We start from the raw sequence: 13,079 nt of genomic DNA, 5'->3' as shown, positions 1-13,079 counted from the left end.
GCAAGTAGTAAGCCAAGTCCCCCCTGTGTCAATTCACTTACCTTTGCTCCGCGCGTTCCTCTCGCCGTGTTCCCGCACTGTTCCGGTCTTCAGGGCGGACTGTGAGAGGAGCCTAGCTCCTCTCACGTTCGTCACGCTGCCCCGCTTACACACATCCTGACAGCCAATCACTGGCTATCAGGATGTGAGTGGCAGCGAGACTGGCCAATCATTGCATTTGAGCGCGCTGCCCTGGCTGTTTTTTTTTTGGATCACGCTGCAGAGTCCCTGCCGCCCGAGAGGAGGGAGGGGAGCGGGCGCCCGGCACACAAGAGCCGCATTAAAGCGTGTAAAGAGCCGCATGTGGCTCGCGAGCTGCGGCTTGCCGACCACTGGCCTAGAACATTAATTATTGTTGTGTTAATTATACGGGAAAAAATAATTTAAAGCCCATCACTGAGTAAAATCAGCTCCTTGGATGGTTCAGTTGACTTATGATTATTATTATTTGTGGTCTTTCTGCACTAGGCATGTCTAGCTCTTTCAACCTTGGTCATCCCTGGCCTACTAGCCCTGAGAATTTAAATTTTATTTTGTTGTTGATTATTCAAGAAAAGATCAAATGTTTATGTGTGGAAAGTAATGGGAGCACCAGACCAATGATCAACAAGTCCAAAATCTTTTAATGTTGAAGTTGATTCACAGCTCCTGTACTTATCCTGGGATGAGCTTGGGTTCGGGCTTGGACTGAACCTATGTTAGACCAAAATCAAAATCAAAATTTGTTGTAAATTTGTACAAAAATTCTCAGTACATTGAATGAGTTGCTGAATGTTGTTCGTAAATACTTCAAAATGTTCAAAATAACCCAGTTGCCCTTACCAGAACATGTATACAGATACTTCATCCCTAATAATACAGTACACACATAATATGGAATGGGACTGTGTATAGGTACCCAAAAACAAAACCAAAAAATTATATTAAACATTTCTTTATTAAACAGGTAAAAAAAGTTATTAAACAAAGGAAGAAAGATTGCAATTCACAGTTAAACAAAGGGTATGTATAAGATAAAATGTCATAGACTCCGCCATATGGAGATACCGTATGGACATATCTTCAACATATCAGCCTGTCAATGGTGCTAGTGCCCAAATGCTAGACCTCGAGAAAAAGAAAATCACCCTGGTCCAGGGGCGGACTGACAAATCATGGGGCCCCCGGGTAATAGGGGATCATGGGGCCCTGTGTCCTTGCCCAAACTCAAAAAAGGCTATGAAAAAGGTACCAGGGGCATCTCATGGGGCCCCCGACTTACCCCGGGCCCTCGGGCAGTGCCCGAGTTTCCAAATGGTCGGTCCGCCCCTGCCTTGGTCTTTTGAATTTTCTTGTGACTCTTCTTTTCTTGTGGCTTCAAGAAACAAATGAAAAATAAAGAAAAGAGACATATACATGGGAAGAAAAGTAACAGCTGAAAAGAAAAGAAAGTGACAAATAAATGATGCTGAATGTTGTTCGTAAATAATACAGTACACACATAATATGGAATGGGACTCTTCTCTCTTCTTTTCTTGTGTTTTCAAGAAAAAAAGAAAAGAAAAGAAAAAAAGCTGAAAAGAAAAGAAAGTGACAAATAAAAGATGCTGAATGTTGTTCGTAAATAATACAGTACACACATAATATGGAATGGGACTCTTCTCTCTTCTTTTCTTGTGTTTTCAAGAAAAAAAGAAAAGAAAAGAAAAAAAGCTGAAAAGAAAAGAAAGTGACAAATAAAAGATGCTGAATGTTGTTCGTAAATAATACAGTACACACATGATATGGAATGGGACTCTTCTCTCTTCTTTTCTTGTGTTTTCAAGAAAAAAAGAAAAGAAAAGAAAAAAAGCTGAAAACAAAAGAAAGTGACAAATAAATGATGCTGAATGTTGTTCGTAAATAATACAGTACACACATAATATGGAATGGGACTCTTCTCTCTTCTTTTCTTGTGTTTTCAAGAAAAAAAGAAAAGAAAAGAAAAAAAGCTGAAAAGAAAAGAAAGTGACAAATAAATGATGCTGAATGTTGTTCGTAAATAATACAGTACACACATGATATGGAATGGAACTCATCTCTGTTCTTTTCTTGTGTTTTCAAGAAAAAAGAAAAGAAAAAAAAAGAAAAAAAGCTGAAAAGAAAGTGACAAATAAATGATGCTGAATGTTGTTTGTAAATAATACAGTACACACATAATATGGAATGGGACTCATCTCTGTTCTTTTCTTGTGTTTTCAAGAAAGAAAGAAAAGAAAAGGAAAGAAAAAAAGCTGAAAACAAAAGAAAGTGACGAATAAATGATGCTGAATGTTGTTCGTAAATAATACAGTACACACATAATATGGAATGGGACTCTTCTCTCTTCTTTTCTTGTGTTTTCAAGAAAAAAAGAAAAGAAAAAAAGCTGAAAAGAAAAGAAAGTGACAAATAAATGATGCTGAATGTTGTTCGTAAATAATACAGTACACACATAATATGGAATGGGACTCTTCTCTCTTCTTTTCTTGTGTTTTCAAGAAAAAAAGAAAAGAAAGTGACAAATAAATGATGCTGAATGTTGTTCGTAAATAATACAGTACACACATGATATGGAATGGGACTCTTCTCTCTTCTTTTCTTGTGTTTTCAAGAAAAAAGAAAAGAAAAAAAAAGAAAAAAAGCTGAAAAGAAAGTGACAAATAAATGATGCTGAATGTTGTTTGTAAATAATACAGTACACACATAATATGGAATGGGACTCATCTCTGTTCTTTTCTTGTGTTTTCAAGAAAAAAAGAAAAGAAAAGAAAAAAAGCTGAAAAGAAGGTGACAAATAAATGATGCTGAATGTTGTTCGTAAATAATACAGTACACACATAATATGAAATGGAACTCATCTCTGTTCTTTTCTTGTGTTTTCAAGAAAAAAGAAAAGAAAAAAAAAGAAAAAAAGCTGAAAAGAAAGTGACAAATAAATGATGCTGAATGTTGTTTGTAAATAATACAGTACACACATAATATGGAATGGGACTCATCTCTGTTCTTTTCTTGTGTTTTCAAGAAAGAAAGAAAAGAAAAGGAAAGAAAAAAAGCTGAAAACAAAAGAAAGTGACGAATAAATGATGCTGAATGTTGTTCGTAAATAATACAGTACACACATAATATGGAATGGGACTCTTCTCTCTTCTTTTCTTGTGTTTTCAAGAAAAAAAGAAAAGAAAAAAAGCTGAAAAGAAAAGAAAGTGACAAATAAATGATGCTGAATGTTGTTCGTAAATAATACAGTACACACATAATATGGAATGGGACTCTTCTCTCTTCTTTTCTTGTGTTTTCAAGAAAAAAAGAAAAGAAAGTGACAAATAAATGATGCTGAATGTTGTTCGTAAATAATACAGTACACACATGATATGGAATGGGACTCTTCTCTCTTCTTTTCTTGTGTTTTCAAGAAAAAAGAAAAGAAAAAAAAAGAAAAAAAGCTGAAAAGAAAGTGACAAATAAATGATGCTGAATGTTGTTTGTAAATAATACAGTACACACATAATATGGAATGGGACTCATCTCTGTTCTTTTCTTGTGTTTTCAAGAAAAAAAGAAAAGAAAAGAAAAAAAGCTGAAAAGAAGGTGACAAATAAATGATGCTGAATGTTGTTCGTAAATAATACAGTACACACATGATATGGAATGGGACTCATCTCTGTTCTTTTCTTGTGTTTTCAAGAAAGAAAGAAAAGAAAAGGAAAGAAAAAAAGCTGAAAACAAAAGAAAGTGACGAATAAATGATGCTGAATGTTGTTCGTAAATAATACAGTACACACATAATATGGAATGGGACTCTTCTCTCTTCTTTTCTTGTGTTTTCAAGAAAATAAGAAAAGAAAAGAAAAAAAGAAAGAAAGAAAGAAAGAAAGAAAGAAAGAAAGAAAGAAAGAAAGAAATAAAGAAAGAAAAGAAAATAGACAAATAAATGGGAAATAAAGAATAAGAAAAAACAGAAAGAAAAGAGACAAATAAATGGAAAAAAAAAGAAAAGAAAGAGAAAAGAAAAGAAAAGAAAGAGAAAAGAAAAGAAAAAAGAAAAGAAAAGAAAAAAGCGAATGGAAGGAACAGCAAGAGAAAGATGAAAATCGGAAAATGAAGATTAAATATGGGGAAAAAAAGAGAAACATATATTTAAAAAAAAAATAAACTTTCTGAATGATAATGGGTAATGTGTATGCACTTCTACAAATAAAATAATACAGCCTCATCTGCTCACATTATCTACAAGTGTCCATTAGTCCTCCCAGCCATTATCTCTTTTCATGTCAACAAAGTAACAGTCATTAGAAGCTTTGTTGCTTGTTCCTAATGCATCTTCTACACAAAATGAGCTGGAGATACTTAGGAAACAGCAAGGACAAATGATGTACAATACCCGGCCATGAGATTGCTTTGTGATTGTCAAATTATGGATTTTATTTTTTCCATGACAATTACATTACAGCTTCTTAACATTAAAGAGACAGTAGTGTCATCAAACATCTCCTAGCAGAACATCCCCATATTCTCATGTTCTTCCTAACTTTCAGTTCTTTATGTTAATATTAAACAGCAGCTCCATTACACTGACACCCCCGTGTACTCAATGTACTTGAAGCAGGTGTTCCTGTTATGTCATTCAGAGAGATAAAGGTAAATGGATATCTACATACAATTTCTAAGCAATTCATTTAGTAACACGATGTTCGTACAAATGGATCTTCCCGCTGTAACCCCTTCCATTTCTTACTTTTGTGACGGGCCTGGACGGATTGTTGTCATTGATGGGAAAATGAATTTCAGAGTTTATCAAGACATTTTGCAGGAAAACGTATGACCATCTGTCCGCCAACTGAAGCTCCGCAGAGGATGGGTGATGCAACAGGACAATGACCCAAAGCATACAAGTAATTCAACAAAACAATGGCTGCAACAGCACAGAATACGCCTTCTGGAGTGGCCCAGTCAGAGTCCTGACCTCAACCCGATTGAAATGCTGTGGCATGATCTTAAGAGAGCGATTCACGCCAGACATCCCAAGAATATTGCCACACTGAAACAGTTTTGTGAAGAGGAGTGGTCCAAAATTACTCCAGATCGTTGTGCAGGTCTGATCTGCTACTACAGGAAACGTTTGGTTGAGGTTATTGCTGCCAAAGGAGGGTCATCCAGTTATTAAGTCCAAAGGTTCACATACTTTTTCCTCCCTGCACTGTGAATGTTTACATGTTATGTGCAATTAAACCATGGCAACATCTAATGTTTGTGTAGTATTATGTTCAGCAGACTGTGTTCTTCTATTGTTGTGACTTAGATGACATTCAGAGCACATTTTATGCCCAATTTATGCAAAACTCCACGTAATCCCAAGGGGTTCACATACTTTTTCTTCTAACTGTACCTGTGGAGAATTCCCCCTCTTGGGAGGTATATTTTGTTTACTTTATGAAAAAAGAAAATTAAAAATATATATTTAACATTCCACGTGTCTAATCAGAGTGAGCCACTGGATGGATAACCTTGAGTGCTATTTAGTGGTGTATTTAGGTTTTTCAAAAAAATTTGACGTCCCACCCCTCCAGCCGCTGCCCCTCACAGCCCATCAGCACCCCCACCCTGGACACCCCCCGCATATCACCACCCCTCCACCCCAGGAGAGAAGGAGAGAAACTCATCATCCCAGCTCTCGGGAATCCTCCCTTTCTGGAGTCTCACACATGTCTAATCATGGTGAGCCACTGGATGGATAACCTTGGGTGCTATTTAGTAGTTTATTTAGGTTTTTTAAGAAAAATTGATGCCCCACCCCTCCGGCCACTGCCCCCCACAGCCCACCAGCCTCCCAAGCTGTGACCCCCCCCGCATATCACCGCCCCCACCCCACCCCGGGAGAGAAGGAGAGAGAATCACCATCACAGCTCTCGGTAATCCTCCCTTTCTGGAGTCTCACGACCGCTCCCCTGGCTCCCCTCACTCTGCTCTTCAGCCTGCCATCCATCCTCAATGCCCTTGAGCGTACTTGGCATAGCGCAGGACAACCAACTTCCATTCTTCCAGTGGGGCTGCACTTCCCCCCTGAAAAATGTTGCCCAAGGGGGGAAGGCAAATGCCTTGTTTGTTTTGCGGCAAATACGCCTGGGGTACTATTGCAGCTGAACTAACCTGCACAGTCTAAAATCATCCAAAGGCTGCCTCACTCCTGTACTTCCAATTTAGCTTTCTATTTTTTCAAAATAGATATGTATAGACTGAGATAGAGTCCTTACAATTGACCCCGACTCATCCCTGCTCTCTCCTCTGGTCGTCTTTGGAGGTGGACCTTACCCCTCTTCGTCGTTTGTTCCTTGGCCCCATGCAATTCTCCATGAGTATATGGCGGAAATGTAAAACTAGGTTTGCATTGGCCTCCGATTGCTCCCCACTGATTAATATCCTTTTTAACCCCAATCTTCCAGACAGTTTGGCGGTACCCCGATTGTCCCCGTGGGTCATGGCCAGGCTCTTCCAACTACGTCACCTAACACATCCTGTTACCCGGAAGCTGCAACCATTCTCGTATCTCCAGAAAAAAGATCTGCCTTCTCACCATTTTGATATTTATCTCCAGATACGTCACTTTTTCTCCACTGTATCTCCCACGTTGATTCATGGGAAACCTACCTCCTTTGAGCGTCTCTGTATACAAGGTCCGCATCAAAAGGGTCTAGTTTCTAATATGTATAAACTTCTTATGGATGCTGCTCCCCTCGTTATCAACACTCATCATTACATGCGCAAGGGGTCCCAGTTTCTGCAGTGTGACATTGACCTTACACAATGGAAGAAAATTTGGGACAACACATCTAAATCTTCTGTCTGTGTGGTTTATAAAGAAAACACATATAAAATTTTAATGTTATGGTATAAAACTCCCGAGGTTGTCCATGCCTTTAATCCGAATGTTTCTTCTGCTTGCTGGCATTGTGGGAAAGATATTGGCTCCCTCTTCCATATTTTTTGGACTTGTGGATCCATTGTCCCTTTTTGGGAAGAGGTTTTGTCTTTTTTTACAATTGTTATTGCAGACCTCTCTCCCATTTGAGCCTCTGTATTTTTTACTGAGCCTGCCATTCCCAGGTCTTCCCAGAATGGCCAGGAAACTCTCCACACATATTCTGATTGCGGCCAGAAGAAGCATTCCGATGTGCTGGCTATCTTCTCTACCTCCTTCGATGTCAACGCTGTTTAAAATTATTGCTGATGTACGACAGATGGAGTACCTGACGGCTGTGCAAGCCTGTTCGCTTGCTTTGTTTCAGGCAGTTTGGCACCCATGGGACAATTTCTCTTCCTTCCGCCTTTCTGCAGATGTATAGTTCTGACGGCCACCCCATTGTAACTATATGACATTCTTATGTTAGTAACCATGCAGATCTCACCATCAATGTGCTCCTTTATTCTCCTGTGATGTTTTTTGTATACATTTATATATGTGAAAATCAATAAAAATTGTTAATATAAAATAGATATGTATCGATCTTATACAATTCCAAAATGGTGTTCCTGCAGTGCAAGCTTTCAGGACAATGTATATACGGAGGTCCCAGGCTGAGGAAGAACGTGGTCCAAAAGCTTGCACTGCCTCTAAGACAGTGGTTCTCAACCTTCCTAATGTCGTGACCCTTTAATACAGTTCCTCATGTTGTGGTGACCCCCAACCATAAAATTATTTACCCAGTAATTATAATTCATGAGTGTCGTTTTACCTCCAATACTGCTGCTTTCAACACAGTAGCTGCTTTTAACAGAGTAGCTGCTTTCAACACAGCAGCTGCTTTCTACACAGTAGCTGCTCTTTACACATCGGAAATATGTGTTTTCTGATGGTCTTAGAGGACCCCTGTGAAAGGGTCGTTCGACCCCCAAAGGGGTCGCGACCCACAGGTTGAGAACCACTGCTCTAAGACATACTAAGAAGCCAGGGCGTGACTCGGGGCACAGGGCCCCACACCTAGCTAACACATCGCTTTTGGGTGGACTGAGAATTTAACTGGTCTTGCGTTGACACAAAAATGACACTACATAATTTACAAATTTAAAAAAGACAACCAACAGAGCGAAAAAGGAACAGATCAATAGGGTGAGCTGCATAAATTTGATTTGCTGTCAGCTTTCTAGTACTATTAAATGGTATCTTGAGTTGGCGTATTTTACCAGAGCAGGACAATTGGGACATTAGATGTTTATGTGACCTCTGAAACTTGTCATCTATCGACTCAAAATGAAAAACCTTTTATACCTGATCTGTTTCCTTAGCTCTACAAGATCTGCTGTACTTCAGGGATTAAACCCAAGGCCTCCTAGGGTTTGGTGAGTCCCTGTGGCCAAAGGAGATGCCTAATATTCATACTTATGTTACAAAGTTACATCATAAAACTATTTTCAGACCCAACACCACTCACAACCCAATTTACCCACCGCTCCCAAAAAAGGAAAACAAAAACTCTCATAAAACATGGTCCAATTTGCTCTAACAGAGTGATTATTTCTCTCCTGATTGCCAAAAGGCAAGTTAAATTTTATTATGATACCCTTAGTATGAGTGACCATTTGCATTTTGTGCTTTTAGCATCCAGCTCACAATCTACTAAATCTACTAGAACAGCCTTTCTCAAGCTTTTTACCTAATAGGAACCTTTTAAATCATGTTGAGATCTCAGGGATCCCTTGTCTTAACCATTTCATTGATGGTCAGCAACAAAATGCCCCTTACATTGATGGATAGAGGGAAGAATGCCCCTACAGTGGTGGCCAGAATGGTACCCTCAAAGGCAACTAAAAAGATCATTGAGTTCATGCAGCTGACTGTACCAAGTGGCATTGGCCCCACAACTATGTAGGTGCCATCAAATAAAAGGTCACTAAGCTACAGATCAAGGGACTCCTAGGAACCTCTGGAGGAACCCTGGCTAAAGATGGCTGTGCTAGAACCAGTTACTGTAAAGTCTACATCACAGCTTGCATAGTGAAACACCCTTCTTCAAAAAAGCTTTTAATGTAAAGTGATTGTAAAGCCTCTTTTTTCATTAAAATAAAGATGTTATACAGTACTTACCTGCTCTGTGCAATGGATTGGTACAGTGGTACCCCTATATCTTTGTGCTATGGGGGCACCTAGGGGGCATCCCACATGGAAGAAAAATATATTTTAATTTATTCTTCCCAAATATATTGACATATATTTGAAATACTACAATTATGGCCGTATTCAATATAGTGTATATACTGTATATATATATATTGCATGTTGAAATGCATTTTTTATATATTACTAAATACATGAAAAATATTTTTAAAAATATATATTTTTTTTAATAAATTCTTAAGATTTTTTTAACATATAAAAAAGTCATTTTAACATATATTTTTACATATATTTGGAAATGCATTCCAAAAATGTAGATTAAATTTATTTTTAAAGACATATAGTATATTTGTCATATATTTTGAAATAAAAACGCTATGGAACATTTTACTCTTTGTTTTCAATAAAGAAGAAGTAATAAAGATAACTTTTCACCTTATTGCCGACATTTATTCACAAGCAGCCGGGACAGCATTGGATCAATAGAGGACTCAGGTAAGTGGTTAGGGACAGGGAGAGGGAAATAGTATTTGAGCGTTTTTTTAGAATGCATGAAGGTAAAATAATGTTAAGACTTTAGAAACACATAACTATACCCACCGCCGGTGCTTCCACTAGGCAAACTAAGTGGCTGCCTAGGGCGCACTGCCACCTAGGGGCGCCTGGGCGCAGCACAGGCCGGCACTCTCTTTGTGTGGGACGCTGCCACGTCATGTATGATCCTCCAGCTGAGGGGAGGGGTGGCAGAGAAGAGGGATAAAGGACAGAGGAAGATGCTGGATGTCTGGGGCCAGTGTAGCAGCTGAGTGCTCCTCCCAGTGTTCCTCTCAGACATAGTCCCCCACTGTAAGCCGGCTTTTGGCTGCTGATCACTGTAGAGTTCCAGTCCATCTCTTCCCATCCATCAGTGGAGGTGGAGGTGGAGCTGCGGCTGTGGCGGAAGGTAATGTCTGACTCTGATGTCTTGTGTCTGTGTGAGTGTGACCCAGCAGGCCATCCATCACATGTGCAAAGTGTCAGTGGGTGATGACATCATCACGATCCCACAGCCTGCTCTTCTAGTGCCTGCTGATCTGTGTCAGTGTTGGTAGTGGTGTGTTATGTCAGATCTTTCACTGTGTGGGATCACTCAGTTCAGGTGTTCTCTGTGTGTGTGGGCTGAGCTGCCTGCTGTCACAGAGATTTGTCTCCCCCCCCCCCCATTGCCTGGGGAATTCCAGCCTAAGATCTGTCAGTGTGGATCCATCATCCTCCACTCACTGCAACTGTCACCCTGCCACTGCCAGCCACAGACACAGTCCGTCCGTGACACTGATTTTGTCTTTAATATTGGTGCTGGCGGCATCTTATGACACTTATTTTTATACATTAAAAGAAATTTACCAGTTTCATAGTTTGTTGATTTAATATTTTCTACTGTTTTAAACATTTTTATTTATTTAATTTTCTTTGGGGGGGTGCAAGTAGCTGGTCTTGCCTACGGTGCAAAATAGTCTAGCACCGGCCCTGACTATGCCACAAGTCACAGTCCCACAGACACACATTAACCTCAAGTACTTGGCTCAAGGGCGGGTGGTACACAACTGCACCAGTGCTTTTGGATTATACACTTGCTTCCAGGACAGCAGGGGGCCCCAGGCAGCTGCTCCAGATAGAGCCATACAGAGGATCGGTTCCAGTGCTTGCCCCCCCCCCCCCCCACACACACACAGAACCATCACCTTCCCTGTGCACCATGCATATCCCTATTCTGCCCATGCCCCCCTATGTGCCTCCATCCCCGCAGTGCTGCCAGGTTCCATCCTTTCCTGTCTGGAAGAGGGAACGAGCTCAGAGCTCAAAGGTCTGGAGAAACCCATTTAAAGGTCAGGAGTGGACCTGTGCAGTGAGGTTTTGCAACCGAGACTGATTTAGCTGGAAGAACCAATGATCTGGGAGATCAAAGAGAGGAGAGATGCTGCTAACATTGGAGCCATTGGTGACATTTTTCGTTTTTAGTTGAAGTTGAAACGCTTGCATGGGCAACTTTACATGGAAGTTTAGTTTCCTTTAATGAATATGGGCTTCCTTGCCTTTAAAACACAGGTCAGACTGGCATGGACTTCACTGAAGCATTTATGAGTCTAATCACCCCCAATCACAGAGGAAACTGGAACATGTGACAGAATCCACACAAAAATGGGCAAAAAAACCACAAGACTAAACTGAAATCCCATCACCATACGGGCTTATTGCCCCCAAATGAAACTCCTGTATAAAGAAATGAGCATCACCAAATGTTTGCAATACAGTGAATGCTGAATCACTAAACGATTCAGAGCAATATTACCATGGGACGTGGGTTTAAATAGGTCTTACGATATTGAAAGTTGTTTACCAAATTGTAAGGACTCAGACTTGTAATCATTTTGTACTTTGCTCTGACTAAATCCAGCACAATTAGACTTCAGAGGCATTTAAGGCAGCCACCTCTGCAGCGAAATCCTGCCGGTTTGCACGTGTTTCCATGGTATTTTTCCTAGATCTCCATTATGGGAAGAAGAAAGAACTGGTTTATTTTGACCGTTTAATTGGAAACATATAAACAGGAGGGAAGAGAGGCATACAAATGTTATAATCAATGAGAGAATACTCTCCTACACTGACTTCAGAGCTATGCAGTGGTGAAGGATAAGCAAAAACAAATGCTGGCATAATTTGCTCCCATTGCCCTAATTGATGGATTCAGAAGTACACCAGAAATTTGGTGTTGGTACGTTGGGAGATGGAGAGTTACTACTGCCTCATCTTCCCCTAGGGCAGTGTTTCTCAACTCCAGTCCTCATGGACCCCCAACAGGTCATGTTTTCAGGATTTCCATTATTTTGCACAGGTGATTTGATCAGTTTCACTGCCTTAGTAATTACCACAGCTGTTTCATCTGAGGGAAATCCTGAAAACATGACCTGTTGGGGGTCCATGAGGACTGGAGTTGAGAAACACTGCCCTAGGGCTACCTGATCTCACCAAAAGCCAATTATTGTTCCCCACAGTCACTACATACAATTACTTCATATCGGAATTAACACTTTACAAGCCAGAAGACACTTCTTCACTGTAGTCCCACACATACCTTTACAAGGAAATGTCTCCTCTTCTCTTCCTACCTGCCCCGATAATGGAATCCTTAGCATTTTAAGAAAGTAATACAGACTATCAGCCTATCTGATGTCCTCACTTGACAGTTCTTTTATACATATTATGCCCTTGGGCACACATGGAAACCACCGTACTTCACTTCAACAGGCCTTACATACTGTGACTTCAGGCATGGTCCCTAGGTGGACACTGTATCATAACAAGCTCCATTATTGAAAACAAGCCACTAAGTGGGGAACATAAATTACACTTGTTACCTCACTGCCAGGACTCCCATCACCTGCTACAGTCACCCACTTCCATTATTTGCTGGCCGCTACTCGTTCAGTTACTGTTTTGCCCCCCAACCATAGATATTGACAAGAATAACTTCAAGGGTTAACTCGCTTACACTTCTTACTGCATAGATATATTTCTTCATAACCCCAAGGGTTCTCTTATATATATTATGCCTTTTGTACACATGAAAGCCACTGTTCTTCACTTCGGCAAGGCCTTGTATACTGACTCCAGGCTCAGTCCCTAGGTGGGCCCTCTCCCACAGTAGGCTCCAGTATGCTGAACAAGCCATTAAGTGGGAAACATGAAGTACACCTGTTCCCTCACTACCAGGGCCCCTCTCATCTGCCACCATCACCCACTTCCACTGTCGGCTGGCAGCTACTTGTTCTGTTACACTTTTGCTCCCCAACCATAAAGGTTGACCGGAATGTTCTCTTGTGGACACATACTGTAACCTCAATAGTTAACTCACTTACACTTGTTATTGCACAGGTACATTTCTTCACAACCC

This window comes from Staurois parvus, unplaced genomic scaffold, assembly GCF_062004578.1.
Source record: "Staurois parvus isolate SC_StPar_1 unplaced genomic scaffold, SC_StPar_1.0 ptg001263l, whole genome shotgun sequence".
Lineage (NCBI taxonomy): Eukaryota > Metazoa > Chordata > Amphibia > Anura > Ranidae > Staurois > Staurois parvus.
The sequence above is the reverse complement of the archived record's forward strand: the minus strand, read 5'-3'. Positions refer to the sequence as shown.